Source organism: Mytilus trossulus, chromosome 13, assembly GCF_036588685.1.
Source record: "Mytilus trossulus isolate FHL-02 chromosome 13, PNRI_Mtr1.1.1.hap1, whole genome shotgun sequence".
NCBI classification, from domain to species: Eukaryota; Metazoa; Mollusca; class Bivalvia; order Mytilida; family Mytilidae; genus Mytilus; species Mytilus trossulus.
The window spans coordinates 48,279,416-48,300,356 of NC_086385.1; the positions used below are offsets into that span (position 1 = coordinate 48,279,416).

The 20,941-nt window shown below is 32.9% G+C and overlaps 1 non-coding gene across 1 annotated transcript; it reads left to right on the top strand.

Moving 5' to 3' along the window:
- Nucleotides 1–9,380: 9,380 nt before the first annotated feature.
- LOC134695553 (U5 spliceosomal RNA) lies at nt 9,381–9,500 on the top strand. Its single transcript, XR_010102796.1, has one exon. It is a non-coding gene; the product is annotated as a U5 spliceosomal RNA (small nuclear RNA).
- The last annotated feature ends 11,441 nt before the right edge of the window (nt 9,501–20,941 follow it).

Consider the following 20,941-nt stretch of genomic DNA (forward strand, 5'->3'; position numbering starts at 1 on the left):
TAAAATTGAATTGAAAAGATCGAGCGATAAATCTTTGTTGATAAACACTACAATAATTTATGGACCTATGGGTGGTAGGAATAGGAAAATACGGACTGTCAAACAGGTAAATGCCATATAAAACATGCTAAAAACAATCTAAATGTTCATATAACCCCACTATGAAGGCTATATTATTCTTCAATTGTCTAAAAATCTATTTTATTGTACAAAAACTTTCATATTAAAAAAATTCACCATGTCCATAATGCGTAACTAAACTTCTAACTGTGTATTGCTACCTTATCGTTTTTATTTTTAACATTATCGGTAAATTAAAGCACTCAAAGTCCGCGTACACCACGAAAGAGACTCTCATCGAATGGGTGGTGTTGACAAAGGTATTTCCCTTTTTAGGCAGCTCGATCTTGACTGCCTTACGGTTGACGCAACACTCTTTGTTGGTCTCCAGGACTTTTTTGCTATAAAAGTGTTTCGAGCACCTGTAGCCTTCGATCAGCAATAAGTTGAGTTCTCTCTCCCGCTGTTTACCAACGTTTGAAATGTGCAGCGGGTATACTTCACTATCATCTATTCTAGATACAGTAACCGCCAGGGTGGAATTGGCCTTCTCAAATTCATTAATATCCTTAAGGCTAACAAGATTGAGCTCTGTGTAACCTTGTCCGTTTGTTTTGGGTCTACCTTTTTTCTGCCTATTTTTCACATTGATTACAGTCTTCTTGGCTTTGATCCACACCGGCTAATCAATGTACTAGGACTCACCCAGCGGTCGGTGTTTGTTAATATTGACTTGAAGTTTTACAATTGCCTTCGATGTCCAGCCCTTTTTTCAGAGGTCCACTGTGCAATCTTTTCTCCGATCTTTTCATCCATCTCCTCAAGACCTAGGTTTCATGCAAGTCCGTGGTTAAGATGAAAATCTGGTTTCCCGAGTGAAAGTATCCCTCGTTCTCATCATCCATCTTACCTGTTTGGTTAATTTTCACTGTGCAGCATTACATTGACTTTTTGATCCTTTTTATCCTTTCAATGCACAATCGTCTATAAGTTCCACCCTTGACATCCGAGAGACCTCAAGGTAGGTCGTCACATCCATGTCAATAATGGGGTCATTTTTCAAGTAGTTTTGAAAATACCTTCTTCAGTGGACAAATGGTGGATGTACCTCAATTTTATCCCCAATGGCTTTCCTATCTTCTCTGAATTTTCTTGTAACTTCTCCAGTAGTTGATCTTTCGACATCCTGCTAACCCCTATCAACTCATCCTTTTTGGCCTGGGTGATAATATCCTTCCTCGTATAGGGTTGGGACAAAGCTCAAATAATGTTGATCTTCGTTTCGATCAACTGAACCAACTGATCCTTCCTCATCCGAGAGTACCATCGGAGTCGGTTCATTTTGGCAATACCTCTCAGGGCATTAACGTTTTCAACAACTAATTCCAGCTATTTTAAGCTATTGGATCCATGTCTTTATCCTAACAATCCAAAATAAACTCATTTTAGGTCACCCAAAACAACTACTAGTATACCCAATTCAATGGGTTTTCAAAAAGTATAAAATTCGTGGTAATCATACCCGGTGCGCCTGGTTTTTTCATCCCAAAGATCACAATTTGCAGAGCTCAATTGGTCTCTCTCTTTGCCAAGACGGTGGTCAGCTGCTTGTTTAATCTCTCACAATCCCAATTGGGGACAGTTGCCCCCTTCCAACATAAGGTTATAATTTTTGCCTACCTATTAACTATCTGTCTGCTTAATATTTGGCAGATTGAGAGATCAGGGGGCTATCGCCATAGCCCTGTGCCCTTTGTCCTAAAATTTTGAGAATTTTTAGCTGAAAAGTGAGAACATAAGCCCTCCATAAATTTCGAATATGACAATATTCTGGGAAATCCTTCTAATACAACCTTTATATATACAGAGTCTATGATTTTATTCAATTTTATGGACATTGAATGACCAGGGGAGTCTCACCCTCATTTTAACGGTCTTAGGTAGGTTTTCACTATATATTTTGAATATCCAACTGGCACTTTGGGCGCTCCGTAAACATGAAAGACAGGAAGTGTACCCAAATTCCTTTTAGTCACGTTTGTATCTACCTATTGACTAGATGTCTGCCTAATATTAGGCAGATTGAACGATCAGGGGGCTATCACCATTGCCCTGTGCCCTTTGTCCTAAAATTTTGATAATTTTTAACTGAAAAGTGACAATATAAGCCCTCCATAGATATCGAATATAACAATATTCTTGGAAATCCTTCTAATACAACCTTTATATATACAGAGTCTATAATTTAATTAAATTTTATGAACATTGAATGACCAGGGGGGTCTCACACTCATTTAAGCGGTCTCAGGTAGGTTTTCACTTGTCTATATATTTCTTTTTTTGGGCATTCCATAAATATTTCTATTTATAATTCATAATGTTTTCTATAGTTAGTGGTTTTTCTTTTTGTTTAAAGAAATATCATGTATAAAAGTAAATCTTTGAAGTTGTTTTATTGACAACAATCTATATTATATAAAGACAAACATGCAACATAGAAAAGGGTTGATATTCGAGGACAACGAGAACTTACAACAGCTTGGAGAGGTCATTTTACGATTTCCTACGTATCTTATCAGTCATTATAACTATGAAAATCATGTTTTTAATGTTATCAAGTATTTCTTTTTTTTCAAGATTTTCAACAAATTTTTGAATATCCAACCGACTGCTAGCAGCCGGTTAGATATTGAATATCGAATAACGAATAACGAACCGGCTGCTAACTTCACATACATGTCCCATGACTGATTTTTTTCTTTTAGCAAATATCCCTCAATAACAAGATATATCTGTTCAAAAGTCCTCTGAAGTGAACGTGAATAAAATCGGCATGATATATATATACAAGGATTGAAATTTTGTACGCCGGACCCACGTTTCTTCTACCAAAGACTAATCAATGGTGCACGAATAAAATCAAAGTTTGAATAGCTAAATAAAGTACGAAGTCACAATTGTTAAAAAAAAGTTTGGCCTAAGCCGGCTCAGTTAACGACTTCTCGCAAGCCGTACCGTAAGTTCTAGATCAATTACTAAGCATTCTAATATGACGTCCCTGTTAGGCTTTGTTAACAAAGCCGTGTTCTAATGAGCACAAAAAATATGTTTGACACATGCGCACGGACTTACTGTTTATATTAACGTTATTTTCATCGTTATCCTTTAAATATTTACATTTAAGCAGCTAACATAAATTTTTATTATATATTTTATCAAACAACATATATTTTCCCTGCTCGTAGTTTTTAAACTTATCAAATTAAACATGAAATGTAATATACAGACTCCTCGGGGAGGACACGGGAACAGCCGAACATTCTTACGGTATTTTAGTACGCTTCGACCTATAAATATATTGTATTTGTCATATTAGAATCGAAATAATTCCTTCATGGCATACTCTATGCTCATTTTAACATGGGTAGGCAATATATTTGACCACATTTTACACCTCGCTAACGCTCAGTGTAAAATATCGACAAATATAATGCCTACCCATGTTAAAATGAGCATAGAGCATGACATGAAGGAATTATTTCTTAATTAATTTATTGTATGAAAATAACATGATAATGTATATAAATTGTATGCATGTATTTTAGTTATATGGAATAAAAGTATCCCCCACCCCACCCTGCCATAAAAGAATATCAACAGTCTCTGTTAATGTGTATGATATAGACTTTGTCGCTAACCTATCAATTGTTGGTTACTTTAATGATCTTTAATGAAAAATGCAATTTCTTTATATTATCTAACAGTCTTAGCTCAATGTTATTTTTTTTCTACAATTTATATTACAGTCGTCGTGCTTATATCACCCCAGTTACCCAGAGAATATATACACACGTGTCTGTATGTCTCTTAGTTACCGATACAAATGTGAAATTTTTAGCGGAAAATTGATAGTACATGTATATAGAACTTTAATATACAAAGGAGACATAATTAGATTATAACATGGCATTATGTTTTCTGGTCTGTGCATCGGTGTACTATTTTGACACATTCTTGTTCATCAGATCCATCGCCTGAAATAATTATTTAGTACAATGAAAATAACAAAATGTGTGATTAAAACTAAATACACAATGCACAATCTATTTTTTTTGTTATTAAATAACAGTAAATGCAGTACAGAGAACGACAGGAGTGAGCTGATGGTAGCAACTTCCAAGCAAGGACCGAAGCTCATAAACTAACAGGACTTCGGAAAAGTTCGGAAAGTCTATACATTGTAGTATTGTGTATAGAAAATATGAGTGTTTATATGAGTTTTCATCGGGGAGTCACACGTTAGACGTAGACGGGCTACCGCGGGTCTCTCGACCATCGAAGACGGCAAACTATACCCTCGGTCTTCCGGCGCCGTATTTATTTATACATAAGTATCCTGTATGTGAGAATAAGTTTTTTCATGTTTTTTCCTGGTTCTTGAGTATGCTTGTATACATAAGTTTGTCAGATGGAATTTGAACAAGATGGTATGATATCTTTTACAATATTACCTATCTTGTAAGTAGCCTACATTAATCTGATAAAGTAATGTGGTAAGCATATTTGTAAAACTTTTTGTTTCGTATATCTGTCGTAGATAAACCGAGCAGATCCTCGTTAGACCAACTCAATTACGGATACCGATTCGATTGTGTGAGGGTCTCACACAGAACAAGGATGTTCAAGTTTAGGTCGGTCGAGTGCTTTGTATGCCTGGGTTTTTGTATGTAAGTGTGTTGTAAGATTTCGATTAAGGGAACCGAGTGACTTGTTACTTTTGGATGTTATGTCATTTATATGTTTGTCCAATTTGTGGTTTGACTGTATTGTGATACCAAGGTACCTATCTGAGGTTTCTGATGTACGTGTATGACCATTTAAAATGTACACGTAGCTGTGCTGAATATGTTGCTTCTTTTTGGTGACAGATAGCACAGTACATTTATCTCGAATGAAAGTCATCATGCAATCCCCCTCCCAACTAATTGTCGCGTCTAGATCTACTATGGAGTTTATCACAGTCACTCTGGGATCTGATCGGTCTGTTTATTATGCAATCATCTTCTAATAGCCTGAACTTACTTTTGGTCAATGTTTTTCAACATATAAATGGTAGCATACGCCATACATTTACTACTTTGTGATACCATAAGGCATATTTTGTTAATAGTAAACAAAAGGGCAAAACATGCTACACTGATCAAAAAGGGATCAGCATGCAAGAGTTTCTTATTGACAACATATTTGTTGATTTCGGAGGAAGACTTTTCAACAATATGTCGGAAAAGAACTGTGCGCCTGTCCTTGCCGATCTCTTCTTATTTTCACAGGAATCTGAGTTCATTCAGACACTGGTCAAAGCAAGAAGATCAAAGAAGCCTGGTTATTTAAATTCACTTTCAGATATATCAATGATGTTCTTTCCATTAACAATCCGAACATTTTTTTATTGGGTTCTATTAATATATCCCTCAGAACTAGAGATTAAAGAAACAACAGATACAACTTCGTGCGTCTCATTTTAAGACTTATACCTCGAATTACACATACACAGTCATCGGAATACCAAAAGTATGCCAAACGAGGCGATTTTTATTTTGAAATTATCAATTTCCACCATCTTAGTAGCAATATACTAACTTCCCCTGCATATGGAATATACATTTTCCAACCAATTCGGTATTCAAAAGCTTGCAGCTCCTCCTCAGCCTTTGGTTTTTTTACCTTCAGATGATTTTTTTTTAAAAGACGAGACGTTCTTTCGCATACCCCTGGTTCTGCCACTTTCTGCTCAGATAGATACTGGTGACGTTTTACAAACTTTGTAAAGTCTTCCACTTTCTGCTCAGATGATACTGGTGACGTTTTACAAACTTTGTGAAGTCTTCCACTTTCTGCTCAGATAGATACTGGTGACGTTTTACAAACTTTGTAAAGTCACACTTTACAAAGTTTGTAAAACGTCACCAGTATCTGAGCAGAAAGTGGAAGTGACTTTACAAAATTTGTGAAACGTCACCAGTATCTGAGCAGAAAGTGGACGAACCAGGAGTATGTCAAAGAACGTCTCGTCTTTAAAAAAAAAAAATCATCTGAAGGTACCAAGACCTTGTTGATAAATATTCCGTATCAACTTCATATATAATACACGATGGTCTTGAAGTATAGATTCTGCGTACTGACATAGTTTTGTTATCTTAAAGGGGCACTAGATACGAGATAGATAAAAAAAAATCTAATAATATTATTTTTTTATGCTCAATCATTAATGATTTGCAAATAGTGAAGAAGTAATTCGCTTTTAGCAGCCAGTATGGTTCAATTTTGTCAAACTCAGCTATGCAAGTTAATAATTCGACCTCATTGAATCCGTATTCATGTGAACTTAAATTCAATTTTACCCCATGGCTTGAGATGAATAACACGTGAATTGTATGTGTAAAGTTATTTAAGGGAACATTGCAAGTGAAACAAAGGTTTATCATTTGATTAACTGATTCGATCCCCAACAAATCTTTCTTTTACAGGTAAAAATGATGATAAACATTTATTTCTCGTCTATAATATGAAATTAAATAGACCTAGAATATTTCAACAGCAAAAGTTTGCTTAATCTATTTATATCTATATTTATATTACCATCGCTAATATGGTCATCGGATGACTTTAGAGGTCAACTCGATAATTAATTAAATGACGTCTAGACTAACATAAACACAAAACGAAGCTACGCATTTCATGACCGTGGCTTGTAAATTGTTTATTTAAGACTTTAAATAGTTTGGATACATGTTTAACATTGTTATATATATCAAATATGAGAATTTGATTAACATCGGTGAACATGAATTTGACTGCTAATGTCCCTTTAATGAAGCATTATAGTATTCTTTGATTTGTCTTTATTAATATTACTTTTACTGTTAAGTCTGGTTTTGTGATATCCATTTGACGATACTCTGTACATATGCATCCCGTCATACTTTGAACAACATAATTATCGTTTATCTACGTGTGTGACGTCAAACGCGCGATTCTACGTCGCAATTCTACGTCAGAGTTAATATCAATCTCACCATGTGTCTATCAAGGTAAGGAGTCGCTCTCAATACGTAAAATCTTTTAACCCTTTCAATCAAAAATTAAAAAAAGCAAAATGAGGTAGTCAAATTTTGATGTTTGCCTTTTTGTGCTTCTTTGTGACATTTGTTAGTTTTTATAGTGACTTAGATGATAACACAACGTTGTCTTATGTACCCCTGTTTTTTCCAGTTTTGCCTATAGTGTTTGTTTTTTGGTCACGCATCGCTGTCAATATAGTGAAATTGATGCGACTGTCATACAAGTTTGAGGTTTAGCTAGCTATAAAACTGGTTCAATCCACCATTTTCTACATAAGGTAAAACTATACATAGTCAGGTATATGACAGTTAGTGTCTATTCGTTTGATGTGTTTGAGCTTTTGATTTTGCCATTTAACTTTCTTTTTTGAATTCTTGGAGTTTAGCAGTTTTGATATTTTACTTTTTATTAAAACAATGTTTTCATCCGCTGCAATGAATATCAAAATTCGATTCATATTTGGAACAAAAGACTTGATCTGGGCTATCAATATTTGTTTAATCACCACTATTTGTTATAGAAGAAATAGTTCAACATTACTAGCATTAGAGAGTATTCAGCTGTAAACTTGAGTGAGTTATGTTTCGCCCACAAAACACAGAAACGTGCATTTGCAGTGTTGTTCTGATCTATTTTGCTTGCATACTTTTTATAACGCGACATATATATCAACAAATAAAAACTGAACGTTCAATTAATATAACAATATGATTAAATGTACATATTCTTATACATTAATTAAAATTAGTAAATAAACTGGTTTGCATTCTAGTTTTATCACCAACTGTATTGTATTTCTTTATGCACTGTAAACCTAGTCTACCACACTCTCCTATACCTCTATTATTTCCGCCTGGCGGTACTGCCACCGTTCCCAATAGCAACAGGTGTATCAGAAGTCAAAGAGCGGTATTTATGCAGCACTAAAACGTATATATTTAAAAAAAAAAAAAAAAAAAAAAAAAAAAAAACCACGAAAGAAATTCAATTATGCTGAAACCTTGCTTTAATATAATTACTACAATTTTTAGCACATACACTTGACATTCCTAAATGATACAAATCAAATATCATAATGACCATTATTGTTTCCTTTTTTTAAATTTCAAAGTTTTCACTACATTATTCTGTCCAATTTCATTTAACTCTGTCTTGTTTTTTGTAAATTTAAATATATTTATTTTACTATTAACAAACATTTTTAATGAATTTCCTGTAAAACAAAACTGTACCTTAGTCTAATACATCTAAGTTTTTCATATTTTGATTTTCCATAAAAAGAAGATCACAAAGATATAACAATGCAATATACTAAGGAAGTCCAGTAGCTCATGAATGCTTCAAGAATACCCTGGAACGTTGACGAAACTTTATACAGTTAAAATGAATTTGATTTATACTTATAAATTCCTCCGTTTTTTGGTTGAAAACCTTGATATCCAAGATATCTTCCATCCTCGGTAATTGGAAACGTATCTTTCATGGTGTTCTCATTTATTCCCCGATAATCCACACATAACGTCATTGTGAGTTAATTTTTCGTACTGATACAATGGGAGCAAATCATCGACTACATAACTTTTGATTTTGTCAAAATAACGCTAAGAATCTGCTAAAATGTCTTTCTATGAGGTAATTTATGTGTGAGAGTTTGACATGTCAACGCTTTATTGTTCCTCCCTGAGGTTCCCTTCTAACAGAGCCTCATGAGAAACCTTAGTTTAAACCAATGCTATGTAATATTTGCTGCTTTTCGAACTTATATTATTTCTTTTTATAACGTATTATTTGATTTTCTTCCATACAGTGTACATAATATTCCATTATATGTACGATTTTAAAACTGAAATTATCGAGGGTATTATCAAGGAAACTATATTCCATTGCAGACTAACATAAACTTAATAAAAACTTAATATAATAAAAATAATAACAATTTCATTACCTCCCTTATTATTTAGCGTTTGACAAATGTTGTCTATTCACAACTTTATTTCTTTTAAGAATAAATCAATTTTCTTATTGCTAAATGTTAAGTTTTGTTTTTAGTATTTTCTTCTATATTATTTTATAAGACTAATCTTTTAGAATCAGTACAGATAATATTTGAAGCATGAAATTCTACAAAATTTTACAGCAACACCATCAACTTAGAATAAGTTTTATTTATATATTAACCTTTAAATTGCGATTAACAATTACTCTGGTTTCTCTTCAATCCACGAATAAATCTTTCGCCTTTTACTAAAGATTTCCGTGGAGAGGAACAAGTTAATGAGTCTATAGACTATTTTTGCCGCCCTGTATTGGTCAGGGTAATATAATAATACAAAAATACAACATATGGAACAAAACACCCTTACTATTAGAAATAAACCTTTCAGTTACCATGGTTACGTCAAGGAAGGACAAAATAGTTGATTTATACACACTACACTTGGCATGCTGTTCTGTTAATAGCATACTAATAGTTTCCCAGTATTTATCTCGTTACATATCAAAATGGTTAGAAAAGCCAAACAAGTATAAAGTTGAAAAGCATTGAGGTACGAAAATTCCCAAAAGTTGTGCCAAATACGGCTATGGTAATTTATGCCTGGGATAAGAAGATCCATAGAATTAAAACATATTCATATAACGATTGTGATATCAAATATTTCGTTTGATTTAAAGTATTTAAGAAAAGTATATAAAATAATCAAATCAAGGATATTTCATGTAAGCACAATTAGCTGAATACTGTGCTGACTTTACGCCTGCTATCGATGATGTATCGAATGGTTGTAAAATCGTATAAAAGATATCATGCCTATTTGATGGTTATTAATTAGTCAAATGAAAAAATTGAATACAAAGTTGTTTCTTTTTTTGTCTATCTGTTCAAGTTTGTGATTAAAAAGCTAAAGCGTTCATTACACTAGTAGTCCAATTATTTATTTAAAATCATCATTTTCTATTGATACATTTTCTTAATACACTAGCCATTAATTAAAATGATGATTTATTTATTAGATTTAGTATGTGGATATAGATGTGGAAATCACTTATATATAGGTCCTTTTCAAAACTAATATTCTCAGTTTTCTATTTTATAGTTCCTTTTTACAGATTCATAGAGTTATGAATCAAGGCAACAGTTGTATTTAAGCAGTACTGATCTACATATTCTCTGTATCATAACTGGGGCCAATATATATATATATTTAGTTGGTCAATATACCGAATCAGTGACGCAAATACGATACGGAGTTGAAGATTAATGAGGACTGAAAATTCCAATAGATTTGACCAAATACAACTAAGGTAATGTTTACCTGGTGTTGAAAATCCTGAATATCTCGAACAATTCAAGTATTTGTTAGTTAATGCATTATAAGTCCCAGTAAATAGTGTCATGATATGATCACAAAAGAATTCTTTTTAATATTATGATGTGGTATACTAAGATATATTGATATATGTTATATATGTAATATAAATGTATTCTTAATGTGTGTTTTACAGTCTCTCATAACTGTTTTTAGAGTGGTTCTTTTATAAATTAATCTGTTTAAATTATATTGTATTTTATAACTAATGTTTTAAAGAGGTGATACTCTGATATAGTATTTGTTGTTCTTTGTTATTTTGTTAATTATACAAATTAAATTTAACATGAATAATAGTCTTTTTTGAGTACAACATGGAGACACTTCCACATTTAAAACTAAACTAACCGACAAAGATAAAAAAAAAAAAAAAGAAAAAAAAAGAAATAAAAAAGAAAAAGTAAAGTATGTGAAATGGCTTACACACCATGCACACGTCAAATGATTTAAATTCTATACGCGCCTTCACACGTCAAATGATTTAAATCCAATAAGCGCCTTCACACGTCAAATGATTTAAATCCAATACGCGCCTTCACACGTCAAATGATTTAAATCCAATACGCGCCTTCACACGTCAAATGATATAAATCCAATACGCACCTTCACACGTCAAATGATTTAAATCCAATAAGCGCCTTCACACGTCAAATGATTTAAATCCAATAAGCGCCTTCACACGTCAAATGATTTAAATCCAATAAGCGCCTTCACACGTCAAATGATTTAAATCCAATACGCGCCTTCGCACGTCAAATGATATAAATCCAATACGCACCTTCGCACGTCAAATGTGTGTTTTCTTAAAATACTTCAGAGTTGTTTCGCTTTGAATATACCATGTATACAGCATGTGCATTTTCTTCCAGCTCATTTAGAAAATTTCAGAGTAGGTAAATTTAATGGATTTGAGTTAATTTTTTTTCGAATTGTTTGTTTGATAATGAATTACAATTATTTTACAGTTTGTTTTACATATTTGCCCGATTATACAAACTGCAGATTATATAGAATGGTTTATGAAAATTCGTTTTAATTTTATAATGTAGTATTATATCGAAAAATTTATTAAAAAATCCGCAAAGATTTCAGTTTAATTTCTGTCTTTACATTAGAAGCGATGCTTAGTCTTCTGTAGGGTTGATGAAAAATCTTTGTAGGCGTTAATCCAGTATTCAAGACTAGGGTGCGATCAAATAAAAAAAATTGTACAAAGAAGATTCAATGTTCCCTCCGATGTCCGTTTGAACTCGCCTCTTCTTCTGCTTCTGTATCTATATCATTTATCAACCACTTGCTAGAAAACTTGTATATACTTAGATTGCCTTTGTGATGTATATGTCGTGTACAAGTTGCAATTTTGTACAGGTTATAAAATATTGTACATGTTATAACCTGTACAATGCTAAAATACAAGTTATAACATGTACAAAAGTACCTCATACATGTTATAACATTGTACAAAATATTGCTTAAAAATGGGTTTAACTTGTACAAAATTTGAAAATAAAAAATATATTTCTATTATTACAATACATGCCATTAAGCTCACTACTATATTCATCCTATATTTTATTGTCCATTCATGTTAATGTGTTTTTTATACAGTTAATAACCAGATTAATAGTTTTTCTGGTGGTGATATTCCTCATGTCAATACTAGTGAGGATTTATTTGACATTTCAAATATTGACATCAAGCGTTCACGAAAGAGGGCACTTTCTGGCCAACAGGTACAAGCTGATGCACTGACAAAAAACACAAAGCTAGACTAACTGTTCTCTCCCAGGCGGACAACGTTATCATTCCAATTCCGTCAATTGAAAGGGGCCCTGCCGACGAGAGAAACATTAAAGGTGTGGTGATGAATGTAAATGAACATGGCGGCTATAAAATTGGAACTAATTAAGGGATACTTAAGTAGAAACCAGGTTCAATTCTTTGCAAATGCCACTTGAAATGTGTGTGAAGTCCCGATGAGTGATATGAGTGTGAGAGAGATAATGCGTAAGATATCGTTGAGTGGAGGGCAAGGCTTTGTGCATTGTCAGTGTAAGAAAGGCAGTTGTAAGTCTTGTAGGTGTAAATGTAGAAGAATGAAAGGTTTGTGCAACTCAAGGTGTCACATGTCTCTGTCTTGTAGCAACAAGTAAGAAATATATATGAAATGTAGTATTTTGTGCATGCTGTAAATAATGCACCTTCTTTAGCATTTGATTATTGTTCTTAATTATGTAATAAATTTCAAATGTGTATTCAGCTTTATTTGAATTTATTCTAAAAATTTTGTACAGGTTAGAACCATTTTTTAGCAATATTTTGTACATGTTATAACATGTATGAGGTACTTTTGTACATGTTATAACTTGTATTTTAGCATTGTAAATGTTATAGCATGTACAATATTTTTGTACATGTTATAACCTGTACAAAATTACAACTTGTACACGACATATATAATGGTTTGCTTATGAACTTTTACCAGAAAATATAAATAGTTTAAAATTTAACCTTATATTAAACATTGACTTTCCTGTTATACAAAACGTGTATTACACTCACCGAGCATGAATAATTTCAACCATGTCAATTCAACGTAGAAACGAAGGAATACAACCTGTAACCATCGTAACTTTATAATTATTAGTATAATTTTGTCATGTATCAATCTCAGTCACCCATGTAACTTTACCCACAAATGAATTGAACAACGAATGTGACCTACCGAAATAAACTATATACCGGGTTTGAATAACATGAGCAACACAATGTGAGCCACATGTGTAGCAGGATCAGCCTACCTTCCGGAGCACCTGAGATCACCCCAGTTTTTTGGGGGGCTAAGTCTTTAGGTGTTCTGTGTTGTGTATTGTGTACTATTAATTGTCTGTTTGTATTTTTATTTTTTAGCCATTGCGTTGTCAGTTTATTTTCGATCTATGAGGTTGACTTTCCCTCTGGTATCTTTCTCCCCCTTTCTTTAAACTGAATCATTAACATCTCTTTGACATTTGACAATATCTTGGATACATTTGAGTTAATAGACACTGATCAATGATATCATTATTAAAACGAGAAAGACAACTCCATGTGTCAGATAATCCCACGTTTTAACCAAAAAACCAGACATATCAATAAATAGAAAACTGTACTGTCTATTAAACCGCTATCTATATTCGGCTTTGAGCGTTCCTGGAAAAGGTTAAACAAGAAAAGCGCATCGGACACATGATATTTTTAACGTTTTCTTTTCATTTTTTTACATAGAAAACATGACCAAAAAAATAGTTTTAGAATGTTGAGATCTACATTTTCTTCATTTACATCTGCACTTTTATACAACTTGAATTATACTTTATTATTTTATGTTAAAGATTGTTCATCGTTAGGAATGCCAACATATTAAGCTGATGGACATGAAAATAGTTATCAAAGGTACCAGGATTATAATTTAATACTCGCGTTTCGTCTACATAAGACTCATCTGTGACGCTCAGATCAAAATAGTTATAAAGCCAAACAAATGCAAAGTTGAAAAGCATTGAGGACCCAAAATTCCCAAAAGTTGTGCCAAATACGGCTAATGTAATCCATTCCTAGGATAAGAAAATCCTTAGTTTTTCGAAAAAAAATAGTTTTGTTACAGGAAATTTAAAAAAAAATGACCATATAATTGATATTCATGTCAACACCGAGGTACTGACTACTGGGGTGGTGATACCCTCGGGTACGAAACGTCCACCAGCAGTGGCATCGACCCAGTGGTGTAAATTGTTATCAAATGTACCAGGATTATAATTTAATACGTCAGACGCGCGTTTCGTCTACACAAGACTCATCAGTGGCGCTTAGATTAAAATAGTTATTAAGCCAAACAAGTACAAAGTTAAAGAGCATTGAGGACCCAAAATTCCAAAAGGTAATCTGTTCCTGGGATAGGAAAATCCTTAGTTTTTCGAAACAAATCAGTTTTGTAACAGGAAATAAATAAAAAAAAAAAAAAGAAACAACTGAGAAGCAGTACTGCTGTACGTCGTTTAACAAACAAAACCCGAATTGAGCACCTGTAATATTTTTGGGCCCTGTTAGGTGTGAGCTCCGTGTTGAAAATAGTACTTTGACCTCTAATGGTTTACTTTTATGAATTGTGACTTAGATGGAGAGTTGTCGTATTGGCACTCATACCACATCTTGATATATATTGTAGAAATTCGAGAAAGTTATTTGTATCCTACTTTTTCTATTTATGCTACCTCTGATATCGGGCTTATTCTAATTCTTATACATAATTAAAGCCTGTATTTCTTGTTTTACATTGTTTTTCTCTTTTATCATTTTTTTTCCTTTTCCAAACACAATTTTTCTGAACAATCTGCACATGGTGAGTAGCTTAAAATAACCTCTACACTGAGTATAGCTTTATAACTTCCTTCATTGTCATCTCATTTTCTATCATTATCTATTCAGTATGCCACCACCTTTATTTTTTGTAGATGGTATATTCTTTATTCTTTTCCGAGTGTCCTCGTGAATGTCTTTATACTTAGTTGTTGCATTTGAGCTGTATTTATACAGAAGAATTGTAGAACGAGGTTAACTTGATCCATATATTTCATATGCATAAAGATATGCAAAGCATTTACGAAATTTTTCTTCTGATACAAAATGTTTCTTGTTTCCACCTGAAGTAAATACTATGCATTTCAACTCGAAAAGTATTATAACAATCGATTGCAGTTTTTTTAATTGATTGTCATAGTCGTCTGAAATCCTTAATTAACTATTTTATAAGAAAACTATTTTGTTATTGTATAATATCTTTATAATCAAGTAAAATATTAGATAATCTGGTAGCCTTTTAATTCACTAATTTATTTTTCACAAATGATTAAGATTATTGTCTATTTAAAAAAAACGTAATTTGTTTAACCACACGATATGACAAAAATGTTCCTTTAATGTATTTCTTATTTACTACTTATGTTAAACATAATGATCAATAAATCCTTCTGCATGGATCCATTTTATAATCAGCTTCATCAATGTTGTGTAATGCGTTGTGCCGAAACATCTCCAATATGTTGCTGTGGGACGAGAGATAGGCTTCAATACTTTTAACTAGTTGAGTAATTTCGTCGTTCTCGTTTTAGTACATGCAGATTTGAAGCCCTCGTGTTTGTGATTTTCTCCATATACATTGAATTAATTGGAAGAAACAACATCTGGGAAATCCGTGTATGGTGCATTATTGATTGATGTTCCGTAATCGATAAGCACTGTGTCAGGTAGGAATTGAAGTTAGAGTTGAATAATATTGCAATTACACATGTAGAGCTTGGCTAACGTTTCATTTACGAACTTCAAAGATTATTATAACGGATGCAACTGTAGGATCACTTTATGTCGCTTATTATTTCTATTTAATATTAAATCTGAATGTTTGCTTAGATATTATGATAAGAAAATATCAAATGGTAATATTCAACAAGAACGTTAATATTACAAAACCTTTATTTCAATTTCGAACATTTCACAAATGTTTTTACTAAATAATTTAAGCACATGTATTCTGTTAATAACTTAATTCTTTTTCTCTAAAAACTTTGTGTTATACTATTGTAAAATAATGATATAAAGACTTTAACCAAAAGTGTTTTCATTTTTAAGGTATTATTCCACAAAAAATAAATACAACACAGTTCTAATTTTATTTATATTGAAACATGCCAAAAAGATTTTTTCTCAATTATTTGAGCACATGTATTAAAGAAATATCCTTTAAATATAGTAACAAGTCTACGATGAATGACATGTACACATAATCAGGACAATCTATACACAAATTTTAATTACTAAAACAACAAATAACCAAATATTAATATAGGCATGTTATTAAAAGTTTGAGAATCAGGATGTCATCATAACTATAAACTATAACATTGCAACTTCTGTTACATGCGAAACAAGTTTTTTATGAGCTTTATCTTAGTGTGTCATAGTTAACTGACACAATTGCTTTTTAACTAAACGCATGCCTACATCTTTGAACAATTTAGATATTCATTGCTTTTTAGCTCACCTGGCGTCCGACGTCCGTCGTCCGTCGTCGTCGTCCGTCGTCGTTAACTTTTACAAAAATCTTCTCCTCTGAGACTACTGGGTCAAATTAAACTAAACTTGGCCACAATCATCATTGGGGTATCTAGTTTAAAAAAAATGTGTGGCGTGACCCCGCCAACCAACCAAGATGGCCAGCATGGCTAAAAATACAACATAGGGGTAAAATGCAGTTTTTGGCTTATAACTCAAAAACCAAAGCATTTAGAGCAAATCTGACGGGGTAAAATTGTTTATCAGGTCAAGATCTATCCGCCCTCAAATTTTCAGATGAATCCGACAACCCGTTGTTGGGTTTCTGCCCCTGAATTGGTAATTTTAGGGAATTTTTGCTGTTTTTGGTTATTATCTTGAATATTATTATAGATAGAGATAAACTGTAAACAGCAATAATGTTCAGCAAAGTAAGATTTACAAATAAGTCAACATGACCGAAATGGTCAGTTGACCCCTTTAGGAGTTATTGCCCTTTATAGTCAATTTTTAACCATTTTTCGTAAATCTTAGTAATCTTTTACAAAAATCTTCTCCTCTGAAAATACTGGGCCAAATTAATCCAAACTTGCCCACAATCATCATTGGGATAGATAGTTTAAAAAATGTGTGGCGTGACCAGGCCAACCAACCAAGATGGCCGCCACGGCTAAAAATAGAATATAGGGGTAAAATTCAGTTTTTGGCTTATAACTCAAAAATCAAAGCATTTAGAGCAAATCTGAGACTGGGTAAAATTAGTTATCAGGTCAAGATCTATCTGCCCTGAAATTTTCAGATGAATCGGACAACCCGTTGTTGGGTTGCTGCCCCTGAATTGGTAATTTTAAGGAAATTTTGCTGTTTTTGGTTATCTTGAATATTAGTATAGATAGAGATAAACTGTAAACAGCAATAATGTTCAGCAAAGTAAGATTTACAAATAAGTCAACATGACTGAAATGGTCAGTTGACCCATTTAGGAGTTATTGTCCTTTATAGTCAATTTTTAACCATTTTTCGTAAATCTTTGTAATATTTTACAAAAATCTTCTCCTCTGAAACTACTGGGCCAAATTAAACCAAACTTGGCCACAATCATCATTGGGATATCTAGTTTAAAAAGTGTGTGGCGTGACCCGGCTTACTAACCAAGATGGCCGCCACGGCTAAAAATAGAACATGGGGGTAAAATTCAGTTTTTGGCATATAACTCAAAAACCAAAGCATTTAAAGTAAATCTGACAGAAGTAAAATTGTTTATCAGGTCAAGATCTATCTGCCCTGAAATTTTCAGATGAATTGGACAACCCGTTGTTGGGTTGCTGCCCCTGAATTGGTAATTTTAAGGAAATTTTGCTGTTTTTGGTTATTACCTTGAATATTTTTATAGATAGAGATAAACTGTAAAAAGCAATAAATGTCGGCAAAGTAAGATCTACGAATAAGTCAACATGAACGAAATGTTCAGTTGACCCCTTTAGGAGTTATTGCCCTTTAAAGTCAATGTTTAACCATTTTTCGTATATCTTAGTTATCTTTTACAAAAATCTTCTCCTCTGAAACTACTGGGCCAAGTTCATTATAGATAGAGATAATTGTAAGCAGCAATAATGTTCAGCAAAGTAAGATTTACAAATAAGTCAACATGACTGAAATGGTCAGTTGACCCATTTAGGAGTTATTGCCCTTTATAGTCAATTTTTAACCATTTTTCGTAAATCTTTGTAATCTTTTACAAAAATCTTCTCCTCTGAAACTACTGGGCCAAATTAAACCAAACTTGGCCACAATCATCATTGGGATATCTAGTTTAAAAAGTGTGTGGCGTGACCCGGCTAACTAACCAAGATGGCCGCCACGGCTAAAAATATAACATGGGGGTAAAATTCAGTTTTTGGCATATAACTCAAAAACCAAAGCATTTAAAGTAAATCTGACAGAAATAAAATTGTTTATCAGGTCAATATCTATCTGCCCTGAAATTTTCAGATGAATTGGACAACCCGTTGTTGGGTTGCGGCCCCTGAATTGGTAATTTTAAGGAAATTTTGCTGTTTTTGGTTATTACCTTGAATATTTTTATAGATAGAGATAAACTGTAAAAAGCAATAAATGTCGGCAAAGTAAGATCTACGAATAAGTCAACATGACCGAAATGTTCAGTTGACCCCTTTAGGAGTTATTGTCCTTTAAAGTCAATGTTTAACCATTTTTCGTATATCTTAGTTATCTTTTACAAAAATCTTCTCCTCTGAAACTACTGGGCCAAGTTCATTATAGATAGAGATAATTGTAAGCAGCAAGAATGTTCAGTAAAGTAAGATGTACAAACACATCACCATCACCAAAACACAATTTTGTCATGAATCCATCTGCTTCCTTTGTTTAATATTCACATAGACCAAGGTGAGCGACACAGGCTCTTTAGAGCCTCTAGTTTAGAAATGAACTTGCAAATCCAATCAATATTAACATCTGCTTTCATTGAATTCAGTGGGGTTGTCAAGAGTGTTACTACAACAGTATGACATGTGATTTTTTTCACAAACTACATAACAAATCATAAATTAGTCCTTTAAACAAGGTATTACTAAGTCTTTTGTCATGGTGATGAATCAAATACTTTACTGTGTTTATTCTGCATAATTATATCATCAATTATATATAAGCTTAATGTTTGCCTCTTCCATATAAAAAAAAACAAAAAATTTTTGAATTGGATATCACTTGATATAAACTCGCAAGCCATTATGAGTTGCTTGACCGTCTGGAATAACCGTTTCACAAATAATATCGGATATGTTCCTCACGTCGTAACTACAATCCCATTCCCTTTCATGAATGTGACCTACTGAATTAGACTGTATACCGGATTTGTTATAAGATTAGCAAACGACGGGTATCACATGTTGAGCAGGATCTTTTTACCCTTCCGGAGCACCTGAGATCACCCCTAGTTTTTGGTGGGGTTCCTGTTTCTTATTCTTTAGTTTTTAATGTTGTTTCATGTGTTCTATTGTTTGTCTGTTTGCCTTCTTTCATTTTTAGCCAGACGTTGTCAGTTGATTTTCGATTTATGAGTTTGACTGTCCCTCTGGTATCTTTATCCCCTCTTTTATTAATTTCAATATAATGATAAACGAACAGTAACAAGTTCATCTTCATGTTTTATAGGATATTACAAGCGATTTTAAATTCTCACGAAAAATTATGTTTGAAGAAAAGAAAGTAATATTCATCAAAACTTTGTACTTGTCTTTTACAACTCAATATGTAAAACATCATAATACCACTTGCAGTGTCAAACATTGTCAGCATCAACTTTAAGCAATCAGTAGCATCAGAATGGACTCAAATTTAGATAGAAAATACTGTAATGGAAAATTTAGAAGAAAAGAATGACTTTGTTAAATGTATATACAGTGATCTTGAAGCACCACTTGTTAAAGAAAACGCATCTATCCCATCGAACTAGAGATAGATGATACTACAGTATACAGTTAAGTCGGCCTCATACCTTGACTTCTGCCAGAAATTGACAATGAGGGTCGGTTGAAAACAAAACTTTACGACAAAAGAGATGATTTCAACTTTCCAATTGTGAACTTTCCTTTTCTAAGTAATAACATTCCAGCAGTACCAGCATACGGTGTATATATCTCCCAATTGATACGATATTCCCGTGCTTGCATTTCCTATCATGATTTCTTTGATAGAGGGTTGCTGCTCACAAGGAAGCTATTAAACTAAGAGTTCCAAATGGTGAATTTGAAATCTTCACTTCGTAAATTTTACGGACACCATCACGAGTTGGTTGACCTTTATGGAACAGCCATTTCACAAATGATATCGGATATGTTCCTTACGTCGTAACTACAAACCTCTTCCCTTTCATGAATGTGACCCACCGAATTAGACTATTTACCGGATTTGTAATTACATAAGCAACAGCTCACATTCTAATATATCTTCATTCATAAAATCATTAATATCATTTAGGCAAAACAGCTGTGCCTCTGCAGTCTAAACAATCTATCAAAAAAGAAGAGATGGAAGAGAGTCAAAAGATCTTCCCAATTCAAAAAAACAGAATGGAGTTCTTCTGGCTCACTACCGAAGTAAAAACAAAACCCGCGCACCATTAATATGTTTTAAAAAAGCCTTTCCCTAACCTTTTTTCCAAAACAAAAAATGGCATTGTTAGATATATATACATATATATAATCATCATTAACATGCTATTGTATTTTTATAAGTCCTACGTTACTACATGATCTGTGACTAATGACATCTATCTA